Source organism: Dipodomys spectabilis, unplaced genomic scaffold (assembly GCF_019054845.1).
Source record: "Dipodomys spectabilis isolate Male_0828 unplaced genomic scaffold, ASM1905484v1 ptg000365l, whole genome shotgun sequence".
In the NCBI taxonomy this organism is placed as follows: Eukaryota; Metazoa; Chordata; class Mammalia; order Rodentia; family Heteromyidae; genus Dipodomys; species Dipodomys spectabilis.
Window position 1 is genome coordinate 17560828 of NW_024871042.1, and position 16894 is coordinate 17577721.

General features: G+C 36.7%; 2 protein-coding genes across 3 annotated transcripts in view; one reads left to right on the plus strand and one right to left on the minus strand.

The window, feature by feature from the left end:
- Zcwpw2 (zinc finger CW-type and PWWP domain containing 2) overlaps positions 1-16024 on the minus strand; it is a 92544-nt gene extending 76520 nt beyond the window's left edge. Inside the window, exons 1-4 of one of the 2 annotated variants that reach the window (XM_042666567.1) lie at positions 15941-16024; positions 14439-14622; positions 12557-12631; positions 1954-2023 (exon numbers count right to left, since the gene is read on the minus strand). The gene's annotated coding sequence lies outside the window, so the exon portion shown is untranslated. Of the gene's footprint in view, positions 1-1953; positions 2024-12556; positions 12868-14438; positions 14623-15940 lie in introns of those variants that run through there. The other variant, XM_042666568.1, reaches the window with a different exon arrangement.
- A 439-nt stretch (positions 16025-16463) lies between these two features.
- Azi2 (5-azacytidine induced 2) overlaps positions 16464-16894 on the plus strand; it is a 28260-nt gene continuing 27829 nt past the window's right edge. Inside the window, exon 1 of the mRNA XM_042666565.1 lies at positions 16464-16619. The gene's annotated coding sequence lies outside the window, so the exon portion shown is untranslated. The remainder of the gene's footprint in view (positions 16620-16894) is intronic.

Consider the following 16894-nt stretch of genomic DNA (forward strand, 5'->3'; position numbering starts at 1 on the left):
CCTTGAGTTCAAGCCCTAGGACTGGCACAAAAAAGTACTGAACTAGTAAACTTGATGAAATGGTTAGGGAGGTGTAAGTGCAGTGAAAAGAATGACCTGATCAAAATGCAGTGTACACATATATAGGCATGATAAATTGAAAATGCTTGCTACAACTCAATGATTAAATTTTAAAAATATAGGTCTGGAGGTGGGGCTAAAAAGTAGAACCATGTATACATATGGATATATGCATATATATGTACGTATATATGGAATAGTCCAACAAGTATTCTAAAAATATATTACATTATTGTGTGAAGAGATTTCAGAGGCTTATATCTGGGGTGGAAATAGTGCTCTGAAAAAGGGAATTGTTCCTGTATATGTTTTAGAGGTAAAACAGGCAGAGTTCTCTGATGGAGATGAGGAAATAAGGAAAGAGATGAATCAAGTCTGACTACTAAATCTTCAGCCTAAACATTCAGATCAAAGTTGATGATATTTATGTTCACAGAAAGATGGAGTGGTTGACTGTGGTGGATAAGGACAGAGAAACTAGAATTAGAATACTAGAACTGAACATGGAAGTCACTAGTAACCAGGCAAAAAACAATTCCAGCTTCATTAGGGGGTGGATTCCTGATTGGAGCAAGCTGAAAGGGTAAGGAAAGGAACAAAAGAATTTTAGAGAATTCTTTGAGTTCTTGTTTATGCTTGTTTCAGGGAATGGGTAGAAGTGGAAAAGAAAGAGAAAGCTAGAAAAAGGTATAGTCAGAACAAGAGGGGAGCACAGTATATAAAAAAAACCCAACTGACTTTATAAATTGAGCAAACTCCTTATATAATTTATTTTTCACAACACCTAAAGAGAAGACTGTCTTCTAAAGAACTTCCTCATATGTTCCTTGAGCTACAAAGTGATTAAAATACTCTGTTCTCCAAGTTTTGCTACAGAAAAAAAATACACTGGGATATGATAAATTATATATGTCTCTAGATATTCACATAGTGAAACCAAAGGAGGATATTCTTAGGAGATGATCACAAAGGCTCAGTAGCTATGTGTGTATGATCACATAAAATAATAGTTATCAAAATGAATTCTAAGAAATGGAAACAAGAGATTTTATTTTCTTTGTTGCCATTTTTGTCTTGGGTGTAAGTTTATCTGTTTCAGGGAGGGTAATGAGATCACAAAAATGGTGGGACAAGGGTTAACAAATGCAGCAGTTATACTCACTAGACATTATGTTGGAAAGGAACTATACAACTGTGGGTGGGGTCAGGAGAGGAAACTGAGAGAGAGTAAGGGAAGGAGTGACACTGCTCAAAACAATGTACTGGTTACCTAACTTATGTAACTATAACCCCTCTGTACATCATCTTTACAATAACTTTATAATAATAATATCTTTATAATAATAAATACTTTTCAATCTCCTATTTCCTTCCATTTTTATAACAGCTTGAGATATAATATACATATCACAAAATTAACCCATTTGGGCTATGCAATTATTTCATTTTATATCCTCAGTTACTTCATGATGTTCAAGTGTTATCTAGTGTTAATGACACTAAGCATAAACTATAAGTTTTGAAACCAAGAGAGATTATTGTACTTTTACATTTTTCTCAATGACCCATTTTAATGGAAAAGATATTTATTATATGATGAAACTATAAAAAACACAAATGAATTACTTACACTTGTTGATCTTCAGGGAAGAAACCATGTGACATTCTGAGACTTTATATCATTTTGTTTTTTTTTTTTTACTTTAGGCAATTTATCCTTGTTCTCTAGGGCCTCTGTAATGTTATCTTTCTGTATTTTTTACTTCCTCTGGTATTCCACAGTGATTATTATAAACATATAATTCTCAAGCTATCTTCCTCATTCACAAAAGATACATTTTCCTCTTTAAAGGAAAATTTGTATAAATTCTCATTCCAATATCTAAAACTTACCGAAAGTTGCTTTCTCATTTATTTTCTATAGTTTCAGGTCTTAATTGTAGGAATATTTCTTGAGGGTTTTCTGTGAAGTAGACATAACACAAATACAAGATCTCTCTCCATAGTAATGATAAATATCATTATAAACTAAATAGGGAAAATCATGTGGGACACATTTGAGACTTTCATGTACATGGTATCAAGGTACTTTAGAAAAGTTGTATCCAAGACAATTTGAAGCATCTGTGGGAGTTTTTGTCCCTTGAACTCTATATTTCTATATACATTTTGGCACACTTTATTATAATTTATTAAATAAAGTGCTCTACAAGAGAAATAAACTTAAAGACAAAGTTCTCCTCTGTCTTCATAACCACTATATCCCTAACATCTAGAAGAGTCCTTATTGCAACTAGTCATTGAATGGGTATTTGCAAGGCATGAATCATAGTAAAAAGAGCATGGCTAATGTAAGTTATTTTACAAAACTATATACATATATATATATATATATATATATGTGAAGTATCATCCCTAGTTCTAGGCTAAATACCATATGAGGTATTAAAATTAAGGCAAGTAAGTTAAGATATTCAAAATCATCTTGAATTTTATTTATGTGATATTATGATTTGAACTTAGGGCCCCACATTTCACAGGTGCTCTATCACATTGAGCTATGTTCCAAACACCACTTTTTGCTTTAGTTATTTTGCTAACAGTGTCTCAGTTTTTGCCCATGCTTGCCTGTTCTGTGATATTTCTATCTTCCACATAGCTGAGATGACAGGTGCAAACTCAGCTTGCTGAATGAGTTGAGGTATTGCCAACTTTTTGTCTGAGTTGGACTCAAACCAGTGTGTGTGTGTGTGTGTGTGTGTGTGTGTGTGTGTGTGTATTATTGTACTGAACTTAGGGCTATGCCCATTCTAGACAAACCCTGTACCCTTGAGCTCCAATCCAAGCCCATGTTGATGGTCATAATGCTTAAATCACAGGGTGGCTCTCATGATGAAACAGCATATATATGTATATATATGTAAATATATACACATACATATACACAAATATATAAATGCATATAATTTTTCAATATCTGGTTCACTAAAGATATAATAGATGTTTGTTTCCTTTTCAGACTGCTACAAATTTGTAGCAATATAAAAGTTAAAATATGCAAGAGCCAAGATAAAATGAGAGCACTTTATCTTTTTATCATGATTCTTGAGTGCCTAACTTAAATAATTATTTAGTTTACTTGTAATCTTTAAAGTGCATTTATCTTTACGATGCAAATTTAACATCCACTGCTCGTTCATTTTTCTAATTAACAAGTTTGTGGCTATATGTCAACCTTAGATTATAGTTAATGAATCAACAAAAATTTACTAAGAGCCTATTATCTGCATAAAACTGTAATTTATCTTTATCATTCAGAGTCTCATTTATGCAGATAGTGCCGGATAGCTTCTAGCAGAGTTCCAAGATGCTTAATGTTTTTATCTTGTTTATTAATAAGGAAAACTAATGAATTTTATCCAATTTAAGAAATCAAAGTAGAGTTGACAGAAAATTCTTATTGGCATACTTAAAGGTTGTTATCTTTTGCAGTAATTATATTCTGCTGCTGAAATATTTTCAACGAAAATGTAAAAAAAAGTAATAAACTAAGATAGTACACATTTCATAAGTTGTGCTAAATTCCAACTTCAAAGCTTAGTAATCTATGTTTTAGGTCTATATTGAGTGGCTGCTAGTATTTCAGTTTATTCAGTATATTTAGACTGTAAATCAACAATAATCAGAACAAATAGTTAAAAGTTTGCTCTTGAGACAGGTTATCAAATATATACATGTTATAAATCAAAAAGAATTGCAGTAAGGAATGAACAGGAAGAGTGAGTTCTAAGGTATTCATTGTTCCTTACATGTGCTAGCCTTGAATTGAAGAGCTGAGGAACAGCGCCCAGGCCCCAGAGTTCACACCCCACGACTGACAAAAAAAAAAGTTTTAAAACAAGAATGAGAAAGCTCAAGTTGATTTAAAGTGCATAATAAGAAGATAATAGCATATATCTTCAATGTATGTATATTTCTTATAAACATGAAAGGCCAAAAATTGTATTATCTCAGAATTCTCCCCTGAGAAAAATAAAACTAAGGCTAAACAAATCACAAATAAAGTAGAAAATATCATACAGTGATGCCAATTTGAAAAAAATACGATGATCTTGACTTTGAATTTTATTTTATTTTTATTAGAAGTATCTCTACATAATTAAAAAGTTAACAAGGAGTATGATTTCACCCTCAAATGTAAACCATTCTTATTATTAATGTAGACATTTAATCATAAGGAAGACAGGTCACAATTTAACAATTGTTAAAGCAAATTTTCTATATCTGTTCAAGATTATAGACACAAAGATGTGTATTTCCCCTCATTTTAAATTACAGTTAAGATAAAAAGGAATCTAGCACTGAGGGTTCATGCCTATAATTCTACCTATTTAGCAGGCTGAGATCTAGTAACCACAGCTCAAAGCCTGCCTGTGCAGGAAAGTCCTTGAGACTCTTATCTCCAATTAACCAACAGAAAAAAAGAAGTGCTGTAGCTCAAAGTAGTAGAGTGCTAAGTGCTAGCTTGAGCAAGTGCTCAGGGACAGCACCCAGGCTCTTAGTTCAAGCCCCATGGCTGACAACAACAAATATATAATATATAATATGCACATATTATATACATGCATGTAATGTATATTATACATATGCATATATTTATAACGTATATGACATATGTATATATTATGTGTATATTATGTAATATGTATATATTATGTTATATACTATATATAACATATTGTAACATATACACACATATAATGTATATAATATATACATATGAATATAGTGTATATGCACATAATATATATAAAGAGAATACATGTCCAATAATGAAATAAAGGATTAGGGAGTCATCAGTGGATAAAGGATTAAATGACAGAAACTGGTTATGAATGCCCTATTAAATGAAATGAAGCTCAGGAAGGTTCAGTGCAGAATACTTGATAGAGAAGTCCAGAGTGGGGCTTGAAAAGGCTTGGTGAGGTTTTGTGTTTAGGATTGTACCCTCCAAAGGCCCAAAACTGAAGTGATGAGTATAGGTTTTAGGAAGTCTTTTATGAAACTAATGTGTTAAGTTTTCTATCCTCTGTCTTCCCATCTCATGAAAAGACAGGCAGTTCATGGTTCTCTAACAAAGCACAAAATAGGAGCACCCTCTCAAAAGAAGTTGAAAACAAAGTGACCCAACTTGGAAGATCTATTAATCTGTCTCTATTATGGCACAGTGAAGCAAACAAGGCTCCTGGCTTTCAGGCCAATGACAAAAGTAATATCCAAGCAATAGTTTGACTTACTCTTCTATGGGCAAAGGATATATTTCAAAGTTTTATAAAAGTCAAAGTAGGCAAATGCTGTTATAAGTCATAGTAATTGTTACTTTAGTAAAGAAAAGGAAGCTAACTCAGGAGGGAACAAAAGACTCAACACTAAGCTATTGGTTATATTCTAATTCTTAAACTGGGTATAGATAAAATGTATATACTATAATTCATTGAGCTGTGCAGTTATCATTTATACACTATTCTCCATATATGCTGAATTTCCCCATCAATCCTTGGAAACACTGTTCTAATTCTAGCATATAAATTGATTACTTAAGATACTGTGCATAAATGAAATCATTCAGCATTTGTCTTTCAGCCTTTGATTTATGTAGACTAATGTTCTTCAGTTTCATCCGCTTGATCACATTTGTCAAGGTTTGTTCATTTTAAAACCTAAGTAATGTTCCACATTTTCTTTGTCCATTTACCTGCTAATAGAAATTTATGTAATTTCTACCATTTTTACCATTACAGTGCTGATGCACTAAACTTGGGGGTCTTTAAAGTGTTAATACCTCTTTCAGATACTGTTTCCAATTATTTTGGAAAATGCTTGAAATATGATCGTTGAGCCATATGTGGCAGTTCTATTTCTTTTTATTTATTTATTCAAGTTACTTAGGGCATGCTAGCCTCAGACTCATTATGTACTCCAGGCTCATTTTAAATTTATTTAAATTTATTATTGTATGCCAGTACTTGGCCATTCTTTCTTGGCTGTTTCGTTCAGACTGGCAGTCTATCACTTGAGGGTTTTTTTTTGTTTTGTTTTGTTTTTGCTGGGTAATTGGAATAAGAGTATCTCAAATGTGTCTCCCTGGCTAGTCTCAAATCAAGAGCCTCAGCTCTTAGCCTCCTTAGTTCTTCAAATTATGAGTACAAGTAGTACCCAGATGGTCTTAAACTCTTGTTGATTCTCTTCCACTTTAATACTAGGATTGCAGGTTGGAAAATTTCCAGCTCTATTTTCAGTTTTTTGAGGAAACTGCATACAGTTCTATAGCTATTTTACATTTCCATGAGCATAGAAGGATCTCAAGTTGTCTACATTTTTGCTAATTTATTACTTTATGTACTTTTGATAATGATCATCCTAACAAGGCATAAACTGATATTTCATTTTGTTACTAATGCACATTTGAAAATCTTTTCATATGTCTTGGCCATCTGTGTATCTTCTTTAGAGAAATATAAGCTCAAGCACTTTGTCTATGTTTTATCAGATTGATATTTTCCTATAAATCTGTATGAATTAGCCAAGCGCTGGTGGCTCACACCTGTAATCCTAGCTACTTAGGAGGCTGTGATCTGAGGATTGCAGTTCAACGCTACCCCAGGCAGGAAAGTTTGTGAGACTGTTACCTCCAATAAATCACCAGAAAACCAGAAGTGGTGCTGTGGCTCAAGTGGTACAGGGCTATCCTTGATCTGAAGAGCTGAGGGACAGCACCAAGGCCCAGAGTTCAGGCCCTACAACCAACCAAAAAAAAAAAAATCTATATGAATTTCTTATACTTTAGGATATTAACCTTGTATCAGCTGTATGGTTTGCAAATACTTTCTTCACTTCTAGAGACTGCCTTTACACTCTGTTGATTGTTTGTTTTCTCATATATTCTAACTTGAGTTAATTGCCACTTGTTTTCCTTTGTCTGTACTTTTGGTGTAGAAATTACTGCCAAACCCATTGTTGAAAGGCTTTTCTTCAATATTCTCTTTTGGTATTGGTGTCAGAACTAGTGTTTGAACTCAAGGCCTCACTTCACTTAACTTTTTCACTTAAGGCTGCACCTCTACTCTGGCTTTTAGCTGGTTAACTGAAGGTATGAGTCTCACAGCTTTGTCTGCTTGGGTTGGCTTAGAACTACAATCCTTAGATATCAGCTTCCTGAGTAGCAAGGATTATAGGTATGAGCCACCAGTGCCTAGCTCCCTTATGTTTTTTTTTTTTTAAAGAGTTTGTAGTTTCATATACTACATTTAAGCCTTTAATATATTTTGATTATTTTTGCATACAATAGACATAAGCCTTTGGCATTGTTGAATATTTGTAATATGGCTTAATATTTAATATCAGAAAGATACTTTCAGCTTCTTGATCAGAATGTTTTGGCTATTCAAGGATCTATGATTCCACATAAATTTTAGAAGTAATTTCTATCTCTGTGAAAAAATGCTATCAGTACTTGAACAGACATTAAGATGTATGTGTAGATGACTATGTTACAGATAAGTACTTAAACATAATATGGAAATACAGAAACTCAGGTTATCTATTGGAGCCTCCTTTGTTTCAGAATTTTTTTTTTTTATTGTGAAAATACCGTGCAGAGGAGTTACAATTACATGGGCAAGATAATGAGTACATTTCTTATCAAGCATTGTTGCCTCCTCCTGTTTTCCATTCCTGTTCCTTCCCATCTCCACGCCAGCCGCCCCCCCCGCCCCACAAAGTTGTAAAGTTTTTCGACATGTTTCAGAATTTTTTTGCAATCTTCTGTATACAAATCTTTTGCCTCCTGTTAATTTTTTAAGTATTTATTTCATTGAAGCTATGTCAAATGGAGTTACTTTTTGAGATTTGTTGTTAGTTTACAGAAAGTGATTTTTGAATACTGCAAACTTTAGCAAGACTTTTTGCATGAAATGTTGAGATATATAAGGTCTCATCATCTGTAGAGGTTATTGTATTTCTTTCCTTTTGACTTGGACAGCTTCTTTCTTGTACCTATTTTAGGTAGGGTTTTCCAAATGATGTTGAATATATTGAACATAGCGGTGAGATTGGGCCTCTTTCCCTTGTTCTTGATCGTAGAAGAAAATATTTCACTTTACTGTAGTTATGAGGTTAGCCTTAGACTCTTCACATATAACCTTTATTATGTTGAAATAACTTTTTTCTCTTCTAAGTTTGTTGCATGCTTTTGTAGGAAATCATAAATGGGTGTTTTAATATTACTTAATGTTTGGTTTTTGCATCTACTGAAATAATTGTTGTGTGGTATATTACATCAATTGCCTGTGTGGAAGCATTCTAATATTCCCAAAATAAAATCTACTTGGTAACGTTATTCAACTGTTTCTTTAACAATACTGAGAATCATACACAGGAACTTGCATACATTAGTTAATATTCAACCACTGAGCTACATCCTAGCTCATTTAATCCTTTTGAACATGATGTTGAATTATACTTTATAGTTTAAAAATCTATTTTGTTGAGTATTTTAATATCTATGTTTATAAAGACTACTTTTCTATAGTTGTGGGGGGGGGGTGTTACTGGATATAGAACAAGTTTTCTTATATTGCCTTTGTATGGTTTTAGTATCAAAGTAATGATTGCCTCATAAAACCAACCTAGAAATGTCCTTTCTTTTTTAATGTTTCTGAAGCATTTGGGAAGTATTTAAGTCTTACTAAATGTTTAGTTGAATTCTCTAAAGAAGCCATCTAGTTGTGGATTTTTCTTGTTGGAAAAAGTCATTATTCACTCTATTTACATATTACTGGTCTGATTTTGTTTCTTCATGAATTATCTTGGTAGGTTCAGTTTTTAGGATTATCCATTATTTTCACTATCATTTTTAGTCTCTTATTCCTGTGACATCAGTTCTACCTCTTTTGACATTTTTGGTTTTACTTATGCTTTCCTTTATTTATGTTTAAGTCTGAAGGAGGGAAAGTCTGGCCCATGGGCCATATAAGGTCTGTGGAATTATTTGGTTGACATGTATTCTTGTTCATTTCTTGGTTGCCCACACCCAGCTTCATGCTTTAACAAATTTTTATGGTCTGCCATTGTTATAAATACCTAAATGCCCTTTGCCAAAATAAGAACCTTTCCCTACCTCTGAAAGGTCTGTTAATTTTATTGATATTTTTTAACTTTTTTTTTCAGTTTTCTTTTTTCTCTATTTTACTGCAGAGAATCTTACATACCTTTACCTGCTTACTGCTCTTTTTTATCTAATTCGTGAGGCATAAAGGTTTTCTTTTCTGCATCTTAAAATTTTTCATATGCTGTATGGTTGTGAGAGACACAAAGGAAAAGACAATCTGTGTGCTTGTGTACATGCAGTTAGAAACAAATTCACATAAACTAGACAAAGACTCAACCACTTGAATTATACTTGGTCAATATTTGTCTTGGGATATCTCTTGCTTTTTTTTCTTCACCACCACATTGGTTTTTCCAAATGTGATATATAATTTCCAATTGTTTGTGAACTTCCCAGTTTTTCTTCTACTTTTTTTACTTTCATTCAATTTTGGTTAGAAAACAATTGGTGAAAGAATTGGTATAAAGATATTGGTATAAAGATTGGTATAAATTTCACTATCACTGAAAATGATTTATCTTGGAGAATGTTCCATGTGTTCTTCAGAAGAATGTGTATTTAACTAACATACATGTGGCTTAGGTCTTCAGATGCCTTTTATTAACAAAAGTTTTTAATATGATTATAATTTATCAATACTTCATTTTCCAGTTAATGTGTTTTGTGCTTAATAAATTTTATGTCAACAAAGTTATGAAAATATATTATTGTAGTATCTTTCCCATAAATCTTGTACATATCAGAATTAACTTTATATTCCAATTGAATTTGTATGGCTTGGTGGTCAATTAGTATCCAATTTCTGACATATTCATTCCATTTGATATATTTCCAGCTATGTTATAACAAGCTCCTATGGGAGTTCTATTTTTAGCTTTTGTTGAACTTTTATGTTGATTTGGATAGTGGCTGTACTCTTTTACACTCCTACCAACAAGTTTTCTTCCCTGACTCTCTTGATCGTCAACATTTGCTGTCTGCTTGATGATACCCATTTGGAGTGAATGAAATCCCAATTTTGTTTTGATTTGTATTGTTAGTAAAGGTTTTCACCCATTCTGTGGGCTGTATCTACTTTGAGACAATTATTTCCTTTGATATTAAGCTTTTTTATTTTGTATTACTATCCTTTTCTTTGTGGTACAGGGGATTGAACACTGCTAGGTAAACTGCTGTGCTACACCCAAATCTTAGCAGCCTTTTTATATATGCCAATCCATTGTTTGCTTCTTTTATTTCCCGAACTATTACAGTTCTATTCAGTTATTATCTCTGTAGTTGGAAATATTTTCCAACTAATTCCTGGGTCACAGGGACTAGTCTTTGTCTTCTCTGTGTAGGCATTCAATATTCCATGACCATTTATTGAAGAAACTATCTTTTTGGCAACAAATGTTTTTGCCATCATTGTCAAAGACCAGATGGCTAAATGTATGTGGGTCTTCCATTCCAATTTGTTGGCAGTCACTTACAAGCAAGACAACTTGCAATTTGTGTTCTCCTCCCAAGTTTTGTCTGGATTTGAATCCCATTCTCAACTCTCACTGCTGGTCCACATGGGTTCTCAGGGAGGTTATCTGCTTAGACAGTTTTAAAGGCTTTGGAAATAGAAAAATGCAGTCTTCTACTGTCCCTGGCTGAGGCATACGTCTTTAAGACCTCTCATGGGATGAATTCCAGTGAATAAGTTGGGAAATACTTGGGTCTTCCTTTCCAGGATGTGTTTGCTATACCAAACACAAATTTCTCATTTACAAATTGTATTTTTCTAGAACCAGTTTTATGTACCCAGTTTGTATATATGTGAAGTCTCTGAAATGGTTTCCTTTTTCTTTTGTCTGAAGCAATATAGAGTACCCCAAAAGGCATTTTATTCTCTACCATTTTGCTTAGCACTGTTTGTTAGGAGTCCTTTTCTTTTATAAACCTGAAGTTCCATTATTTCTGTGTTTCTTATCTTCTTGCCTTTCCATTGCCACTAGCCTCTCCCTAAAGCCACACACATACCTGAGATTTCTTTTCAATTCGAGGAGACATGGAAATGTGCTAAGTGTCTCTAATCCATTTGCTCTCTTACCACTTTCTCCTTTTATTTAGTCTTGAACAATCAATTATGCAGTTATAAAACAACATCTCAATGATTTTCTCAATGTACTTTTATGTAGTGATAGTTCATCCTCCCAATCTTTAAAATTCATTACCTAATATAGTATCAGAAAGTATTAAGTTTAAAAAGTGTATCAAAGTGTCTAGCCAGGAAAACCAAAGATACCACTTTTACAAATTGACAGTATTGGCTATTCCAGAAAGAGGACTGGTGGGAAATGGAAAAATATAATTTCTATTGCAATATTGACCATATTCAGATACCAATTCAGTTTATGAAGTTTTCAGAGAAAAACTGAAGAGATGTGATATTTGTTATGAGTAGTCTTTAGGGAATAATTGCATGTCAAGCGCAAAGGGAATGTATGGCTTTGCTATGATGCAATACTTGTTTAAATGGTGACATCTTATTCATACATATTCCAAAACAAATATATAATTCAGTGTTGCAAAATAAAATTATGTCTCAATGTATTATGGCATGCATTCTCCAAAGTTATGGACACTGTAGTAAATGTGTTGTCATTTGAGATAAATAACTGAGCATTAGATCTATAATTCTCAAATTAAGTTTTCCTGGTGTCCTCTAATTTTCTGTGAAATTTTACATTTTGGAAACTATTAACAATAAATGATGTCTATAGATTCAATGAATGAATTCATATCTTAAATGGCAAGAGTACAACTGTGAAGCCTCAGAGCATTGCTCATTTAATAAAAAGTATAGGAATTTTTCTTCTTGTTCTATTTTCTGTATACAACCTGCCAATCCCATCTACATTTTCTGTTTCTCCTTTTGGTTGTTCTTATATATTTATTTTCCCTTAAGTTTAGCCTGTATGCCCAGTAAAAGACTAGCTGCTAAAGACAGGAGTCTATATTTTTGAGTATAAATAATATAGTAATTTACTATCTATCATAATCCAGTCTTAGAATGTGCTAGAATCAACCCTTCTTTGACAATCTATCATTCTTCTTGTCCCTAAATCATTTTCATCTTTCTCCATATAAGCTTATTCCAATGTAATTTACTTTAGTGTTTGAAACATTTTAAATTGATCACTCCACAAAAGGTAAAAATTTAAATTTCTAACATATATATTTTCATGATTTCTCACATATACGTATTTTCTTAAAATTGTTACCATCAAATTTCAAAGAAACTTAATCAAATAGTAAACAATTACAAATCACAATTATTACGAACTATAAAAATCAAACCTTTATTAGAAGCACATTTCATAAAGAACTTGTTAAGCCATACATCCAGATCTTCCTCCCAATTACATCAGGTACCTAGAGATGAGTATTACTTATTATTGGGAAGACAAAGTTAACTCTTCTGTTTTGCATTCTTTTATTTTATGTTATTTGGGAGTGGAAAGCTTTCTGGTTATTTATAGTAATAGTTATTTTACAGTAATACCATTGTTGAACTTCTAAGCTAGACAAAATTTTTTTATGGGAGAGGGAAGGGATAATGGGAAAACAACAAAGGAGGGGTAACAATGCTGGACAAGAAATGGACTCAACACCTTACTCGTGTAACTGTAACCCCTCTGTACAGCATCTTTACAAAAAATAAAATTAAAAAAAATATTTTCAGTCATGCAACCTGTGAGTCACTCTAATACTAGCTACTCAGAAGGTTGATTGCTGTTCAAAGCCAGCCCAGACAGGAAAGTTTTGAGACTTTTTTCTACAATTAACTACTAACAAGACTGATATAAAGCTGTGGCTCAAGTGGTAGAGCACTGACCTTGAACAAAAAAGCTCAGGGTCAGTGCCCAGGCCTCAAGTTCATGCCCCCATAACTGGCACACAAAAATATTTTTAACGATTAGCTGACAACTCAATTTGATAGCTCTGAAATATTTCTCAAAACAAATGGAAATGACTGAGTTTGCAAAAGAATCAACTACTTGGTCATTAACTTAATCCCTGTCTAAACACCAGTACCAAGATTTAGGTCAGATTTTAAAGCACTGCTTTATTTGTACAGAGAGAGAAAGAGAAAATTACTTGAGGAAAGTAGAAAGATGTGTAGAATAATTCCAAGCCATATGAAATTTATAGGCAAAACCTATTAAGTTGACTACCTGATAATTAACACTTAAATTCTCTTTAACTATTACCCCTGGAGAAAACTCTCCTAAATTATTACTCCGGGATAGCTTTCTTATAAATTAATGTTTCCTGAAGTTTCGGGATATGTGTTGTCCATGGGAGAAAAGAAGAAAGATGTATGCCTAGGTATCAGAGTTTTTCATTTTTAGAAGCAATTCTGGTTTGGTGCCAGTCCTGGAGCTTTGAAGTCAGGGCTGTGCGGTATCCCTGGGTTTTTTGCTCAAAGCTCATGCTTTACTGGTTGAGCCACTGCTTCACTTGCTTTTTTTTTTACTGGTTAATTAAAAAGAAGAGACTCTGTGACTTTCCTGCTAGGGCTGGCTTTAAACTACAATCCTCAGACTTCAGCCTCCTGAAGTGTCTAGTATTACAGTTATGAGCAACTCGCACCTTGTAGAAGCAAATTTTTTACTATGCTTGTTAATTTTGCAAATAAAATCATTCTCTTATACCAAATATCTGAATCTAGACATATGATATGTGGGGAGAAAAGAAGAATATTTTTTGTCATGATCCATCATTGAAGCTGATAGGGTAATGTAAAAACACAGGCGTTGCCGTAACAAGCTTCACACCTTAAACTACATCTCAGCAGAGGCTACTACATGGCATAGTACTCAGAAAGCAAAATAAAACAACAGAAAATACGATCCACACTGTGGAGTGATTTTAATCAAATTGAATCAATATGTAATTTAAATCTGAATTTCATTTTTAAATTTAAATTTATTTTCTCCTCAAAAATCGTTTCTTCTTACAGTATACCTATATAAAATCTAAAACAAAAACAAGTATCTTCATTATTTTTACAAGCTGCCTAATTAAAAACAAGATTTGAAATAATGCTAAAAATACACAGTTGCCTAAAAATGGGAGAGGCAGTCTGAACCATAGGTAGAAATTGAGCCAGATCCTTATGTTTTTGTTCCGAAACTGCAGTCAATTCCAAATCTACTCCGGTGAAAATGATACCTACCTGTAGCCAATATTATATCCTGAATATCTGGATATTCATGAGACGGCAGATGTGGGTGGAAAATTTCAGAAGATGGTGGACTTCTTTCAATATATATCTCCTTATTATTAACCACAAACTAAGCAGGACATTTTTAAACAGTGCCTGGTGTCAAGAGAGCTCAAGCAACTCCCAAATGTTCATTCTGTAAAAAGTACATTTGTAAAAAGCAGTGAGTTATTTAAAATTTTTTCAGACTGAATTCACAGCCACAGAAAACATGATCGTGTAAAAACACACACAAAAAAAACCCTATTGCAAACCTGGCCAGAGAGACAATGTTCAAGATAATAGAAGTCATCATTCCTTATCTAGTTTAACAATGATTAGTAACTATTCACTTTTCCTACAAAATATCTTTTTTTGTACTAAGAGGACTTTTCCTTTGTAACAGTTTAAGTAAAACTTGAGCATGTGACTATGACTGAACTGTGTGATAAGTTTTCTAAGAGTGTATTTTATTCGCTAAGGTTAAGATGCATGCTAGTGGAAAAGTGTGCCAGTCCTAGTTAGAGGCAAATGAAGAACTAGTTGAGTCCACTTTGTTAGAACCTAGCCGTAGTACAATGCCCCCCAAATGAAAAACTAGCCTGTTTTTGACTAAACTTAAGTTTATACAGTCTGGTTCGACAGATGCCTTTGTGAATAGTAGTGACAAAACCCAGGTGTGTGTCTTTTCAAACAAAAGCAGCCCCTCTGTAGGAGACCTTGGAATACTGCTGTGCCAGGATGACAGGAAAGGTAAAGCCGACTCGTTCTGCCGCTTCCACAGCTGGCGCCTATTAACATGACGGATTCGCTTCACAGGGAAATGTCTATATGCTTTTAAGTGAAGCCGACATCAGACCTAATGTTATGTATAACAACTCTGGACTTCTCAAAGGATGAGCGCACCTGCTTCAGAAACCTCCTAGTCAAAAGGCTGAAACGACTGGCTAACACACGGAAAATCCAGGAAAACGCCCAGGGAAGGAGCGTCCGATACGACGCGTGCCCGACGGGAGCAACTCGCTGACGCACGGGCCCGACGCACGCGCGCGTCGCGGTCCTCCCCGAGCCGCCGCCAGGCCTGGAGGGCTCCACCTCGCACGACGGCCCGGCCGGCCACCGCCCCGCCGGGAGGCGCCAGGGCCTTCCTGGGGGCGACCCCGAGGTGGCAGAGCTCACCACACGTGACCCCTAAGGCCGTCACCTGACGCGGGAGTCACCTCACCCCCCGCCCCGGGAAGCCGCGGGCCCCGCCCGGCGGACCGCTAGCTAGGCCGCCCGACGACAGGCGCGCCAGCGGGCAGCGCGCCCGGAGAAGAGGCCACAGGGGTCCCGGTGGCTCCCCCGGACACGCATCCGGAGTGTAGCCCGCGGGTACCCCCGAAGAGCCGCGCGCGCAGGAGCTGCGGTAACGGCCGCGCTAGAGGGCGCGCCTGAAGGCGGACCTCAGCCCCGCGGCCGAGGAGAACGCTTACCCGGCTCCACGCCGCCGCCGCGAGTCCTCCTCCCGCCGCGGAGGCTGACGGGATCCATAGTATGAGCCGCCCTGCCGCGGAGGCTGTCGGGACACGTAGTCTGACCCGCCCTGTCGCGGAGGTTGACGGGACATGTAGTTACCCTCCGCCACCCAACCTCCCTCTCCTTCAGCCCGGCTTCGGAGCGCCCCCGCGATTCCCTCAGGCCTGACTTCCGGTTCCCTCGCGCAGCCCTGACCTCCGTCCCGCCGTGATTTTCCAGCCGGGAGGCGCTCCTCCACCCTTCCGGTCCCCGCCCGGCATCGACCCCTTGGGGCGGCGCGCGGTTGGTCCGGCTCCGGGCGGCCGGCGCCGGCGGGCCTGGATCTCGCGTGCGTCCGCTGGGCAGCGGGCCCGGTCCCGCGGCAGCCCCGCTCCTCCAGACCGGCTCTCCCGTCCTTGTGTTAACCTCTGCCCGCGGGCAGGGCCACGCCCCGGTCGTCGCAGCCACCGACATGGGAATCCCTCCGCGGCGCACCCGGAGCGGCCACCTTCGCGGGGGAAGCAGCGGGGTCGTCCGGGAAACCGGAAGCCCGTGGTGACCTCCGGCGACCCGGCTGGTTTTCGGTCCGTTTTCTAAGTACTGGGGAAGTCGGAACCCGGCGGCCTCGGGGGCGGCTCCGCGGAGCCGGGGCCCAGGGTGAGTACGTCTCTCCGGCCGGCGGGGGCCGGGGCCGGTCCGGACGCCCTCCTGCTCTCCGCCCCGAGCCCTCTCTTCACGGAGCGGCCCCTTCGGGTGTCCCGTTCCTGGGTTATCTCCACACCCCACCTGTTACCAGTCCTGCCGGGCCCTTTCCTCTCCCTTTAGCTTTCCTCTCTGCCGTCTTGATTTCCTGGGCGCCATTAGATTCCCTTCATTCACTGAAGAGACACGTTGGACAGAAGAGGGACATAGCACTAGGCCAGCACTGTCTG